At 38.0% G+C, this 15910-nt stretch overlaps 1 protein-coding gene across 10 annotated transcripts in view; it reads right to left on the bottom strand.

Moving 5' to 3' along the window:
* Nucleotides 1-15910, bottom strand: part of EPHA6 (EPH receptor A6) — a 532004-nt gene that overhangs the window by 283189 nt on the left and 232905 nt on the right. Inside the window, exon 1 of one of the 10 annotated variants that reach the window (XM_072885282.1) lies at nt 2416-2447. The exons of the other annotated variants lie outside the window; for them this stretch is intronic. The gene's annotated coding sequence lies outside the window, so the exon portion shown is untranslated. Of the gene's footprint in view, nt 1-2415; nt 2448-15910 lie in introns of those variants that run through there. 10 annotated transcript variants of the gene reach the window in all.

Here is a 15910-nt window from a genome sequence, read left to right as displayed (position 1 = left end):
GAATCAATTTAAACAGCAACATGGAATCTGGCAGCAATCCATTTCTGCTGAGATTAAACCAGCTGCTACTGAACCCATTGATCCTTTTAGCTATTGATTTGTTAATTTAATAAAAAATGCAGTTTTAGAATGTGAACAAATTCACAATGCTGAGGAGACAGGATTTTGATAAGCTCTGCTGCCAGACTAAGCTGCTAACATTGTCAAATGAGAAAATCACACACAATTTAAAATATTAAAGATTTACAAAGTGGCAGGTTACTTAAAATATGATTCCAAATAGAAATGTGACCTGTGAGCTCTCATAATTAAAAACGATAATCTTAAAACAACAGATCTGCTCCCTTTGTCTTCTATCTACTAAATTAGTGATTAAAGCAATTTTGCCATATTTCATGCTCCTGTTTGCTTTGAAGAGCCAAGTTATCTTTAGGAGAAAATAATAGATTCTATTCTTATTACAAAGAAAATTAGCACAAGTTCTAACTAAGGATCAGGTTCTCTCTGAGATAGCTCCATGCCACAACAGTCCTCACTGTGCAGCTCCTAGCTTTTGTTCTCAATCAAAAGAGTGTATTTCCAAACAGCTAGAGACTTCGCAGTTTAAACATGCCATGCTCTTAGTAGATACCCAATCTGTATCACTGGCACTCGGACTCTGCTGTCTTGTTCCCTACTTGAGGCATTATACCCATTAAGATGTACTCATTTTCTCATGAATTCAATTCACATAAAAGAATGCTTGGGACTCAGAGGGCCATAGCTATAGCTGTGTAATAAGACTGCCAAACTGATAGAGTGACCTCTCCTGCTGGTGGTGTTTAGAGCAGATCAGCAATTTACCACCAAAATAGTTTTTCCCTGGAAAACGCTAGTTGCAGAAAATTGATGTTTTGGAAAAAAAGAAGTTGTAACAAATCTGTAACAACCTGCCTGTTTTCCTACCAGCTGTCCTGAAGAACTGCTGGGGATCCCAGGCTGTGAACAACTTGAGCTCCAACAGGCTGACTGAGGACCAATGTACGTTATAACAACTTCTAGCAGCTCAGAGGTGAATTTGCTGTGTGGACTGCATCAGAGGAAGGAATTAAAAGATTTTCAGTGTTTCTGTCTCCATCAAATGGATTGAGGTTCTGTATTCCCAGCATAAAACTGAAATAAGCAAAGTATATGGGAAAAAGTAAATATTACTGTTGAGGAAAGTAGTCTCCCATTTGGAAATTTTTCCTGAACAAGAATTAGCTACAAGATTAGCGATCACTCAGTTTAGCCTGCCATACCACTCATAGATGAGCACTGTAAGCCCCATCAACACTTAAGAACAAGAGTACAGTGGCATTAGTAAAACTTGACAAAACAGAATGAGAAATGGAGGAAAATCTGGCAAGGCACGACTGACTCCAGCTTTATCATGGGCTTCCTGAGGAAAAGGAGAACAGAAGCCTTGACATTGCCAGGCTTTGGCTGCTCAAACTATTCTCTGAAAACCTGTAGTTGCAATAGCTGAAAAGCACATTCCAAACTCACACCATTCTAACTGTATAAGCAGAGAATTTTATACATACAAATGTGTATATAAACACTCAGTTTCTAAATTTTTTAATTACTGATGAAGAGTCCCAATGCACTAGATTAGAAATAGAAAATTCTGTTTGAATGGGTTTCATGAATTCATTGCAGTCTTTACTGAAGCTTTTTTCCACTGGAACAAAGAGGACACACGGACATGCACAAAGAGTTGTAGGGGGATATTGGCAAGAATATACATTTTCTTCTCCAAAAAGTAAACTAGAAAGTGTGAAAATTGAAATATCGGGGGAACAAACCCTAGTCAACTTCCACCCACAAAAAGTTGTTTGCTTTACTCATGGTCTAACTATTTACTTTGGGACTTGGCTCATTCTTATTATACCTGATGTTTATACTCTCCATATAATACCTACTATCTGATACATAATATATGTCTATGCGGTATTGATATATAAGATGTATAAGATATATATAAGATTAATATCTTCTCATTCTACAACATGCTAATAGTGCCAGAATTCAAAGAGCAGTCTCTTTGGTGGCCAAGTGAACAGTTTGAAATAAAACATTTGCCTGCCATGCCAGTGGCTGAGAAAACTATTTAATGAAAAGACAGAGCAACAAAGAATTAATACTATTGAGATAAGCACCTTGATAAGTTTGAAGGAAGTGTAGACTTTGAACTTTTCACACTTTCCATTCCATACAGGTTTACTCTATTACTGAAAACATGAACATGGGTAAAGAGCACACTAGACAAGTCAAATTCAAGGAAAACGCAATAAGTTTGTAGAGGTACATGACATGTGAAATAATGGAAAATGACAAAGCCCAGGAAATCTAGATAAGTATTGATGTGAGTCTTGAGGAAATCCATATACTTACAAATTTTCACTGGCCATGAAGTTCCAGTCTGAACAGAAGTAACCCAAGGTCAAAGCTATGAATGGTATGCAGCCTGTGCAATAAAAATGTAAATATCCTTCATTCTATGAAAGTATAAATGTGTTTAGTTACACTATGCAACTGGTCATCAGCACAGCAAGGAAAAGAGAGTGATGAGTCTATTCTTCATAGACAGCCAGTTCAGATATTGATAAACAGAACTACAGAAAGTGCAACTCTTGCTGTTACGGTATTTATTCTATATGTGCACACACCACATACACATACAAATAAATCTGTACGGATCAACTAAAATAAGGAGAAATAAAACTAAAAGTAGATAGCTTATTCATAGGCATCAGTAGTGATTAGAGGGTTAACAAAATACCTGAAATTATTTTGAACTAATTAAAAATATTTAAAAGCTATCTGCTATTTTTCTATCTCCATTTATTCATTATTTTGTATTGGAACTGCTACAGGTTGGAAATGTGACATAATCAAACCAGCTTTCAACTGGGCTTAAAGTCAATTTCCCTTCCTAGTCCTGATTCAATTTAAAATATATTGTCCTTTTGCGTGGAAATCTACCTTAACGTGAAGATGGTTAAAACTAATAGTCATGCCAAATTCTAAATATTTCCATGACATAAGGGTTTACATTTCAAGCCCTGCAGTGCAGGGGCTGTTCCTTCTGGGTATTTTTAAGGGATCTTGAATGACATAAACTTGATGCGAGATTGGGCCTTTTGCACGTCTGCCATAGCAACTCAGAATTATATTAGCACTCAAACAATGAACAACCATGAAACATTCAGTAAATTCCACTGATGTGATTTTATGAGACAGAAGTTGTGTTTTATTTATTTGCCTTCAAACTTGATGCATCCCAGAGTCATCAACAAGAAAGTAAACACTGTGATTGTGAAATGGAATAGTAGATGCTATACACTTAATATAAACTTCTATGCCACTTTGAACATTAAACCTTACTTAGGATAGGTTTGGGACATGAGAATATACCAATATTTCCCACATTCTTTCAAAAAAGCCGTTGATTGCTCTGCTACCTTTTGTGTTCGAAAGAGATACATTATCTTACTTTCTAAAGAATGGTGATCAAATAATGTTGTATCGTTTAAAATTTCATCCCAATGTGAAAACTGAGTCCTCGTATCATCCTAGATGATTGGGATAGGATGATTCCTGTACCTGTTATATTATTCAGCATAAAAAAAAAAAAAGGTCAAGAAACTAATCTTGAAGCATAATGAAAAATTAAAACTTCAGATGTTTAAATTTAATACACAGTTTGCAGTAGAAGTGGCCAACAAATTTTCTTCCAATAGAAATTAGTAACTTCAATATATATATTTCAGTATCAGTTTGGCAGTTCTGTTGTATTAGTTGACGCAATTAGAATAATAGGTTTCAAATGGGTTTATATTTCAAGTATGATTGTGCTGAATTGAATTATTCCCTACTTATCGTGAAAATATTGGATGACCATTCCTCATTTTCAATCCACATTTCTAAATTGATTTCCATCCACTTCAGCATGACTAAATTTTTAAAGTAAAGTAGGCAGACACTTCACACTCTCAAGTGCTGTCACAAGTAGCAAATCTGATCTAGAATGTAAAAATAACTGAACTAAGTCCAACCCCTCTGTATGAATATGCAAATGGCCACACACCTAAGGGAGTCTACACATCGTCATTTGTTCTCTAGCCCAGAATTTGACTCATGCAAAATGATACAATGTATTTTTTAAGGCTTTCCATGTACAGATATTTAATTGTTGAAGAAATGTTGTTGATGAAGTTCAAGGTGATATGGAAAGGAAGACTAAAAGAGGGTATAAAGCAAAACAAGATGGACTGGATAATGTGGTTTTCTCCTCAAACAGTACGCAAAGATCAGTTCCATCCCAGAGAACCTAGGAAAACCCTCATAATCTCTTTTATGCAGGGATACGTAATGGAGTACTCCAAAGAAACAAATTACCTTGTACAATTTGTCTTTCTGTGATATACAGAAATTCCTTGTATAGCTCTCCAGCTTCTTGCAGAAACCCTGACTGATTCATGGAATTTTACCCCAGCTGGTGGAGTGAAAATGTCACTTCCCAGAGAAGCTAGCACAATGTTGAGGACACTTTGCATAATAAAAAATATGACTGCTTTGTAATGTAAAGTTATATAATTAATGCATATGGAATAGGAGCATTTTAGAATAAAAATAAGGCAACATTTGAAAATCCTTATCCCATTAATGACACCTTTTATGAAAGGACAGCAAAGAGAGTTTTAAGGCTGAGAGTTTTAATTCCTTACATATTTTTGTCTAGTAGCAGGGAAAAACATTTATTGTGATTAAGAGATACAGAAGAAAAGAAGAAAATTCTTATTGGACACTATTATACATCAAATATTAAATGAGTTTCTACTATGAAAAAAATCATAACAGGGAAATACCCGGATGCAAAAGAAAGGCTAATGCACAAGTCTGATAAATACAAAAACTGGAGTTCTGAGAGACAAATCAGGCAGAGTTTTATTTGCCCTGACTCCCATGGTACTCATTCATTTTCTCCAGGACTGAGGAAGGAGACTCCTGTATACATACAGCATCATATATAGAAAAAAGAGATGCCACTCCTACGGAATGGCACTAAGGAAGGTGGCGGTGAGGAATGTGCCCCTTCTCATGTGGCACATGGAGGCAAAGCAGTCCCCCTGGTGGGTTCAAGCACAGTTGGTTGACTGGGGCTCGGAAATGAAATAAGGGTCTGGTAGACCCTTAGCAATGACAACTGGCAAGCAGCAGCAAGAAATAAAGTAACTTGTGAGAAAGATGACCAAGGCCTTTGGATCTATACACAGTAGTTTTTCTTAGGACTTTCTCCACATATCCTGGCTTGCAGGAGGGACAGCATCAGCAACTGGGAAAGGCCACAATGAAGAAACAAAACCCCACTGTCTTATAGCACCTGTACAGGACAATTGCCTGCATAGCCTTAAATAAAGCCAAGAAGTACAGTCACATTAACTGATATATCTGATGATATAAATCTACTTAGTACTGCTCCTGTGTGGACTTGTTTTCCTATGTGGAGCTGTGCACAGGGCTGGCAAATACAACACAGGATTTGTGAGATACCCATGCCCTTTTGGAGAAGTAGCTGGAGACCAGAGAGAATACCTTATGATGTTTAAAATGGTGCTAGACATTATGTTTAGGCAACTGAATCTCATCACTAATATCCAACAGGATCAAATGCTGTTAGAGAATCAGATCTTGAAGGAACATCAACATAACCATGTTCAAATCTGTTTTAAAATGCTCTCCATATGCGATTATCATAATTATTCTTAATAACAAATCTGAAACAGGCAATGCATATGTTTCCTATAATAACATATATCTGTATTAGGTATTGAGAAAGCTTTGTGAAACACATATTTTTTTACCATGACCTGCAAACTTCATAACGAGAATTAAAAAACCTGAATACTAAATCAATATGACTTCTTATTACATGTCAGAAACCAAAGCAGGGATCATTCCTAATTCTGTTTCTGAATAGCAAGAAGCGGTGTTCATTATATCCACCTTGTTTTTCACACTCAGCTGCTGGAGGTTATAGTTTTCCAATATAAACATCAACTGTAATAAAAGTATGAATATAAGGCCAGATGAAAGAGTGGCTGCTTTGCTGTTCTTTGAAAAGGAGCATATGCGCTCCAGCTCTCAAAGCTGATTAGTTATATGGAGAGAGGAGAGGAAGAACTTAATCTAAGACACCACAACCCCAGGGTTGAATACTGTTAAAACTTCATTAGTTCTGTGTTCTCCAGAAACTCATTATCTGAAATAACATTTGATATTTCAAAAGAGTCAAAGGGAACTAAAAGCCTCTCTTACTCTCTCTCCTTTTACATTTTCATGAAGAGTCTAGGTGTATTCAGCTTCTAGAATATATTTTAAATTTTGTTTGTTTGTTTGTTCAAGGAAGATGGTTTAAACCAGTATTACCTGGCAATAATTGAAAAAAAATTCATCAGAAAATATTCTTAATTCATAGAATCACAAAATAATTCAAGTTGAAAGGAATCTGTGGAGACATCTGTCCCACCCCCAACTCAGCAAGTCTCAGGTAGATCAGTTGCCCAGCAACTCATCCAGTCAAATTTTAAATATCTGCAGGTGTAGAGATTCCTCAACCCTTCTAGGCACCTGCTGCAGTGCTTGACCACCCTCAAAACAATCGGAGAAACAACTTCTCTTATTTTTGAACAAATTTCCTACATTGCAACTTGAGCCCATTGCATCTTTTATTTTCCCCAGACGTCTTTAGAGTCTGGCTTTGTCTTCTCAATAATGACCACCATTAGTTGACTGATTAGATGCCCGTCAGTCTTTCCTTCTCCAGGCTGAACATGCCCAGCTCTTGCAGCCTCTCCTTGTACATCCTGTGCTCTGGCCCCTGACCAGCATGGTGGCCCACTGCTGGGCTCGGTCCAGTACCTCAGCCCCTCTCTTATACTGGGGACCCCCAAAGTGAGCACAGTGCTCCAGATGCAGTTTCACAAGCGTCAAACAGAGGGGAAGGATCCCTGCCTTCAGCCTGCTGGCTGCAGTCTTGCTAGCACCACCCAGGATGTGGTTGGCTTGCTTTGCTGCAAGGACACACTGCTAGCTCTTGTTTAACCTGCTAGCTACCAGTCCTTTTCTGCAAAGCTGATTTCTTGCCAGTTGACACCCAGCCTGTGTCAGCGCTTGGGATTATTCCAGTTCAGATGCAGGATTTTGCACTTGCCTGCGCTGAACTTCATGACGTTTCTCTCAGTCCATTTCTCCATCCCGTTGAGGACCCTCTGAATGCCTGCCCTTCCCTCCAATGTGCTTTCAAATTCAGTGTCAAATCCTGAGCTTGCTGAACGTGCACTTCACCCCATTGTCCAAGTGGTTAATACAAATGCTAAATGGTCCTGGCCACTGTATCACCAGCTGAGGCGTGCCACTGATAACCAGCTGTCAGCTGGACCTCAAACTGCTGATCTCTACTCTTTATGCCCAGCAGTCAAGACAGTTTTCCACCTATATGGTGGTCTACCCATCCAGTCCGTAAGGATAGCACCATACAGCAGACCACATCAAAGGCCTTGCTAAAGTCAAAGTAAAGAGCTTCCACTACTCTCCCCTTGTCTTCTCAGCATCACGTACCATTGTAGACAACCCTCAGTCAAGCTGGTCAGATACAATTTGCCCTTGATAAATCCATAATGGTTGTACCAATCAACTTCTTGTCCTCATGTTCCTGGATATGGTTTTCAGAAGGATTTGCTCCACAATCTTTGTGGTGATTGAAGTGACACTGGTTGGCCTGGATCCTCTTGACCTTGCCTCTCTTGAAGAAGATGGGTGTGACATTTCCTTTCTTCCAGTCATCAGGAACCTCCATTAATCACCATGACCTGTCAAAGGTGATGGATAGCAGCCTCGCAAGAGCATCACCCAGCTCCCTCAGCACCCTCGAGTACATCCCCTCTGGTCTCATGGGCTAGTCTATGTCTAGTCAGTTTAAGTGCTCCCTAGCTCCATTTTCCAATACTATGGATGATGCTTCATTCCCACTGATGCTCAAGGACCTGGGAGGCTCAAGAGCAGATCTTGCCAGTTAAGACCAGTAAAGTAAAAACCTGGCATTATTCTTTTTTATCTTTATGTCATAAAGATATTTTAAGCTTCCTATCACATTCGACTTCCAAATGTCCCTACTAACACACTCCCCAGTCAAGAGACTGCAACTGCTTCATTCTTCACTTTATTTATTTGTGGACGTATTTTGTGAGAGCAACAGTTGTCACTTCAGTTCTACTCCTCTAACTGATATGTACAGTCTTCTGTTATCAACTTCCTCAAGCAACTGAAGCACTCAATACACTTCAGATTTGCGTAGGTGTATTTGTGGTTTCAACATATTTTTTTCTTTTGTGTCACACATTTGGATTTAATTTCAGTGGCTCCACTTTTTCTAGCAAATTTTGCCATTATTCCTATCAATTTCCAGTGAAATTATTACCACTGGAAAAGCACAGGTAACTAGTTGCCACCCAAAGACAGATTCACTGTCATGTACACGAGTTCTGTATTCCATCAAGAAATTATGTGCAGAGTAAACACTGATACCCCACCTATTCTTATCCATACTGCAAAGCAAATTCAAGGAGACACTTAAAATTTATATCAGTAACTTTTGGCGTTACTTGTTACAAAAAGAAACATGTGAAGCAATACTGTTGGCAACGGAAATTCTAGGAAAAATATAAATACTTTAACCCACTTTTTTCATAACAAATTGAAATCTTGTGTCTAAATACAATGTTACTCTATGTATTGAAACATTGTATTTCTGCTTCATATTCTGTTATGATATGTGAGAAGATAATAAAGTATCAAAGTCTCTAACTCTTATTTTACAACACAGGAAAAACTTTGATTCAGAAAATCAACTAAGTATAAAAGACAAGTATGAAATAAATTAAAGTAAGATATGGTAATTTAATATTATTTAAAGTATTCCATAAAATTGCAAGTCATATGATTATAATACATCTCTTCTGTTAGTATCCTGTCATGAAATTTCACAGATTCAATATGTATCCGTAAAAGAAGAAAAAACCCAAACTTGTATTTTTATTGTTCTATTAAATTAATGTTTTGCAGCTGTGATAGGATAGCTGGACAATTGCTTTTGCTCTGATTCAGAAAGAAAAGCAATGTCAAACTATTCTCTGCAACAGAAAATGTACATCTTATGAGCTTGTTGGGCATGGTGCATCCTCAGCTCTCTGGTCTGGTGATACTCAGGTCTGATGATACTGGGGAAGCTCACACCAGGACCCTGGAATGCACGGAAATGGTTGCTACTCTGATCAGGGCAGAGCCTGCCCTTTTGGTCCCATGCATTTCCAAAACTGCTAAGTGCCTCGAGGGGATCTTGGTAAAAGAGGCAGCCTGAGTTATTTTGCCTTGGAAAAGAATGAGAAAATTCCTTAATGGGAATCTATTTTAATGAAGTGCCAAAAGACCTGAAGCTAAGATCATTCTTTTCTTTTGCAGGAACCACTAAAGCCTTTCCACAGGTAACAAGTAGAAGAATAGTATTTTGTATACAGGGATAATAGAGAAGTCCATCCTTTCCCATTCACTCATAGTGAGTTAGAATTCCATTTTAAACCAGTTTCAAAGCCTGGTAGCAGTGGAAAACACACTCACAAACATCATTTAATCATGAAACTAAGTGTGTTCTCAGGAGCTGTGAAAACATTGCTTTTATTTTTGCTTCCTGCTGAAGGGTGGGGAGTTTATCCTGGCTGCTCTGAAAGCAGTGGTTAGACAAAAAAATCTGTTCTTTTCTCCTAGAGATGATGGGGCTCCAAAACATTGCCAAATTCAAAATCTCAGAAGCTGTCTATAGTTTTCTGCCAGGTTTCTCCTTTATTTATGCTACCTGCTGCTGCCCTGTCATAGCACAGGCACAGCAGGAAACACCAATGAAAGGAAGAGCCACAAACACACGCGGCTCGATTGTGTTTTCCCAGCAGAGCAGCAGGAGGTAAAAATGATAGGGATTATGTTGCCACTTGCCCTGAGGCAAAATGTTAATAATGGAGGAAACAGCCTTATGCTTTCCTCTCCCAAGGGGAAAAAAAAAGGATCTTTGATCTTGGGAAACTGATTTTTTCATGCCCCTAAAGGTTGCTCGGTAGCTTATAAACGTGTATTACTGCATGGGGTCGTTAAAATAGCAACATGATAATATAAGGGCTAGATTTTGTCCAAGAAATTAGGTGCTCATGCCTTCCAAGGTGGCATCAAATAGGGTTTTCAGCTAATCCAAAAGAGGGTTTTTTATTCCAGCACAGCTTTATTACCATAGCAAGTTGGGTTTTTGCCTTGATATTTCAGGATTCTCACATTAGATAAGTCCTTGGAAAATAAATACTATGGTCTGTTGTCTGCAATATTAATGCATATACATATTTCAATGGAAAGCAGGAATAAAACTCATTTGTAGTTCACTAAAATCTACAAGTTTAAGTCTAGATACTGAGAAAACAAATAGATTTTCGGTGGTATTGACCACTTTCTCTCACTATAGCATTCTTTCCAGTTGGTATTGGAGCTTATGATTATGAATTTCGAAGGAGGCACGATTAAGTACTATGCCCTTTTTTGTTAATAAAAACAGGAAACGTGCAGCAGCAAAGGCACATTCCTGACCTCATTCCAGACCAAACCAAAATCATCTCCCCCGTTTCATAATAGTAAATCTTTGCCAAATATCAATCTTGATATCCTAAATCATAAGAAAATGAATCACATATGACAGAAAGGATTTCCTTTCCATGAGAGATTTAGAATGACTGGCAGTACACATTATGCTTTGTTGTTACAAAGCTTAATCATTGCTGTCTCCAGTAAATCTGTTGATAGGAAATATTTTCAGTATCTTTGCTACCACTTTCTGATACTCAACAGGCACTCCTGAAATTACAGATATAAGAGGAACCCTTAGCAATTCTGCCTTAGGATCAACGCAGTTCATAGGATTTTCCATTTCCTCTGCATGGCTTTGGGTTGTAGCAACTTCTTTCCTCATACTTACTTTATACTTCTAGTCTAAGAGTATGTGTACATAATTCCCTATCAGTATTACATGGAATTATGAATATTTATTGCTGAGAGAAAAGTTCCTTTACTATATTAATCCCAGTGAGAAAAACTACTGACTCATGTCCAGCACAATATGTTAAAGCTGATAAAGTACAAAAGTTTGTTACAGACTGCCATTCTTTTCCCCTTCTACTTTTTATTTTGTTAGGGTCTTATCACAGAAGCAGTTTTATTTAGCTTTGTTATGTTTTATTTGGGGACAAGAATGTAGAAGCATTACCTGCTGGTCTGGAGTATATATACATAAAAGAAATTTTTAAAAAGTCATGTTTTTATCATTCTAATAAATTGAGGTTTTGCAGAAGAAAGTTATGTCAGAGGATAGCTGGGCAATAGTTGCTTTTGTTCTGCTTCAGAAAGAAAAGCAAGATCAAACTATTCTTTACAACTGAAATTCTACATGTTATCAGCTTTGCTGGGTACGGTGCATCCTCAGTTCTGTTAGGATCTTATAGGAGAAGCTTAAAGGTGCATTAGCTGTCAGGTTTTCTAAGAAACAATTTATATACAGTGGACAAGCTATAGTGCGCACATTGAAGACTGAGGCAATCCTTCAGGAAAGAATGTGAGTCTAAATGTCCTACCATATGTGAACCGTAGGCAGATTGCAGAGGAGGGGCAACCAGCTGTAGGGGGTTGTATGCCGACAGAGCCTGATGAGCTGGAATGTCTCAATGGAAAGAACAGGGCAGAATTGCAGCAGAAACAAGTCCCAAGTCATTAGAGTACAAACATATTGGTGGCCATCTACAAACTGAAGTGAAGAACTTACAGAGATGTCTGTATGTGAGATGAGATGTCTGTATGTGAGATGTACTGCAGAGAAAACCAGAGGTAAGCTTTACTAAGTCACCTTGGGTACTAAAAGCAATCATGCATAACAGTAGTCTATGTAGGCTCATTTGTCCTACCAAGAAATCACATACTTTCCCTTGCAATTAGTAGGAATTGTCCCACCAAATCCCTGCTTAAGTTCAAGACCTTCATCAATATTTGCACAACATTGAGTGGGGGGCGAAGACACAAACAGGTCTACTAAAAAAAAAGGAAAACAAGATTACTTTTAGCTACATATAACCTTGTTAATATCACTATGGAGTGCATAAAAAAGCATTCTTAAATTGTATCTTAATGGAACAACTAAATCTAAAGTACAAAAGAGAAAGTATTCTCAACTTTGCCCTAAGACTTCTTTAAGAAGCAAGTACAACTGAAAAACTAGTTAGCAGTATCTGCCTTGGGAAACAAAAGGTAGCAAATTTTAGCTCTGAAAATCTCCTCCTTCTCTCAAAATACCTCCCCAGCCCAAAAGTGTTAATGAAAGTTTTCACAATATTAGGAAGGTAGCACACAAACAAAAGACCCCCTAAAAGAACCTGACCTCCAAAACTAAAGCAAAATGCCCTATCTAAATTCCTTACCAAGGATGAAACTTACTGCGGAAAAAGAAAGAAAAAACCCAAAGCAGAATACCTTTCTTTTCTTTGTATTTGCTTTCTAATCTTTTTTTTGTTTGTTTTTCAAAGAAACTGAGAAGAACATTCACTAAATCGAATCTAGGCTTACCAAGACTAAGTCTTGGCACCTGAGGATACCCACAAAAGGTTAAATTCTGTTCTTGGTGAGTGAGGGAACACAGTTAGGCTGGAGGGCTGGCCTGGCCAAAGCTGGCAGTGGCCCACATACAGAAGTCCTATGAGGAGACAACTGTGAGGGTCACTAGAGGGAAATTACACAGAGACCAGAAATCTAGTGCAAAATAACCATATGGCAAAACAGCCAAATTCACTATGATCTTTACATTTCCAGAGTTTTTATTTCGTTTTGTTATGTTTTATTTGGAGAGAAGAATGTAGAAGCACCACCTGCCAAACTGGAGTAGCTATTTCAGTCCACGATAGGACTTCAAATTGAAAAGGCTTATGTGAAGAATACATTTACCTCCAATGTTTACAAAATGTTTGCTTTTTGATGTTGGTAATTTTTCCTGTGTTTTCTAATAACACTAATGACTTTAGTCCTTATGAAAGAATTAGAAAAACAAAGAAAGCTACAGAAAAACATCTTCTCTGCTTAGTTTGTAGCAACTAAGCTAAGCTAGCCAAATAACATGGAAAATTGGAAAGCTAAGAGAGATTTTTGAAAATCAATGACATCCAACACTTCTGTGCCTAAGGACATAATTGATACTCAGAGCTCAATAATTTTTATGTGTTTTTTTTAAGGAGATTAGCAATTTGATAAATAATGAAATCGTTTAACAGATACTATCATGATGATTTCTTCTCCTTAGAGCCTTCACAGCTAACAGAAACTATCAGATACACAACAAACAGCACAACTTTTCTTCTAGGTTAAATCTTAGAAAGGATTTGAAAATTTCAAAATATTTGCAAGCCTGATTCCACATTTTAAATATTACTTCTGTATAGAAAGCCAGGAGATCGCTTGTTTTTCTCTCTCTACATACCATTTCAGCAGGAAATTCTAAGGTGTAGCTCACAGGACAAGCCTTCTTTTACTGCTTCCTAAGAAAGGCCATCTCCATTTGTAGTCTGCGTAGTTTAAAAACAGTAGCAACATACTATAGAAAATGCCTGGATGGCTTCAACCTGTCTGAAAGCATGTTCCTCTCAGACCTGTTCTGCTGTATGCAAAGTGTGTGCTTCCCATTTGGCTCATCCGAATACTGACAAAGTGTGGACTGGCGGATCTCAGGCCTTGCTAACTGGCTACATGTGAAGTTAGGCAATGCAACTGGAGGGGAAGAATCATTTAGCAATAGGCACCTTAACAGTACTGGAAAAAGCACAACATTTTTGCCTCTCAATGGAGAAGTTAATTTTAATAGACCTTTGGTAACAGGGATGCAGCAGCCCCGGATGGGCACAGGCTGCCATTGCTGGCTGCTGTCAGCACTCACATGAAGCGCCTGAGAACAGCATTTCGGCGACTGCTGACAGCGGGAAGCATGCCTTGTTAGCTTCACCAAACTGCAGGGACAGGGCATAATAATCCTGTAGGGAAAAGCCAAAGACAGCAACACTGAACAGGGAAATGCAGACTTTTATGCTGTGTTACCTTTCATGTCATGCTTACAATTACAGCCAAACTCCAGGGGAGGGAGTACAGATTGTATGCGCGATGTCTTTCCTATTCGGACCAAGAGAACTTTGCCTTTTCATACGATCATCGTTGTTAACAGAGAGTTGTGTATTGGCATGTGCATAACAAGTAATAAAAGCTTTCACATATTCATGTTGCTATCTTAGGAAAACATACCAAAGATGCTTCCTCTGGTAGTGTTCTTGTTCCCTGCGAGCCTTTCGGTTCTTGTTTTTATAAGCTTCTGATGTTCATCAGTTGTTTCAACCTCATTTTTTTTATAGTTGATATAGAGCTAGGTAGTCCATTCCTTCAAGAAACGCTGGCTTTTCAAGACATTCAGGCAATTTTTTAAGTGAAGTTACTTTAGAGAACTAAACAACACTCACAAGATGCATCCATTTTTCTTACCACTGCCCTCAAAATACAAAGCAGAAGTTTTACAGGGAGTAGTGGATGTTATAAAGTAGCATTTTTCTGAACAAAAGGAACTGTTTATGTATTTGCATCTGACTTGAACTAGTCACTTTTAGAGACCTTTTCTAGGTGTGGGGGAAATCAAACTGTGATTCATCTTATCTTTATATATATATATATATATATAAAAATATATATAAATATATATAATGTTAAAGTAAATATCTAAAATATAACATATTAATCTTGCACCAAAATTGCCTATTTTTATTCACTGACTAGAAATAAAGCCTCAGCTGCTAGTTCAGAAGTTGACATCTAAAGTCAGGTATGATGAATCTCACCCTGTTAGATTATAAAGACCAACTAGTCCATCAGTTCACCCTACTGATAAATGACTATTACAGAATCAGAGAGACATAGTACTCGTGATCCAAATAATTACTGACTCTAAGCTCATGTCTATAGTTTAAGGGACAGAATAATTTACTGCGGTGTCTCTGCATGAGCCCCTGATGCTCACACTGAAAAAACAAGATATCTGATTTCCTTGATAGTAGCATTGTATTTTCTAACTCTGTTATAATACAGGTAGAGCCCCACGGTGCCCCATTTCCCGCACTCTGCAAAGCAGGCTCTGCCCTGGGCTGCCAGCCCGTACCCCTCCAGCTGCTGCCAATGGCACAGCATTGAGACTACTGAGCGCTCATCCAAGTGTAGCCACCCCTGTGGGCCATATGAGTCCCTCTCAGTACTCACACCAGTGTAGATGTTACAGACACTTTGCAGCTGCCAAAAGACTTCACTTAAAAAATGTCACTTACTCTTTTGTCTGTGCCTGCATTACAGGTACTAGCAGAAACTCTTTCAGCAGCCAAACTTGTTTCTTTGCTCATCCTTGCACACCTACTTAAGTAAATACATGTTCTTTGATGCTCAGTGCTATCCATTACATAGCTGGAAAATTGTATAGCTGAGAGTACTCTACTAAATTTATCAGGAAGTTTGGATTGTGAAGTTTATAATTTTTCTCATTTCCATGGGAAAAAGGTGGCAGAACTACTTGCTTCATTTATCCTTGTATACAAGTCAGAAGAGGAACTGATGATAAAGTGTATTTTAGCATATTAGAAATTGTAGTTTGAAAGCATTTTTCAGATCTATAGTTCATAATGAAGTGTGCAGAATGATGATAAGGATGAGCTACCCTGAATAAGTACTAATTTCA

Source organism: Ciconia boyciana, chromosome 1, assembly GCF_034638445.1.
Source record: "Ciconia boyciana chromosome 1, ASM3463844v1, whole genome shotgun sequence".
Classification (NCBI taxonomy): Eukaryota; Metazoa; Chordata; class Aves; order Ciconiiformes; family Ciconiidae; genus Ciconia; species Ciconia boyciana.
Note: the sequence above shows the minus strand (reverse complement) of the source record. Positions and strands in the feature narration are given on the sequence as shown.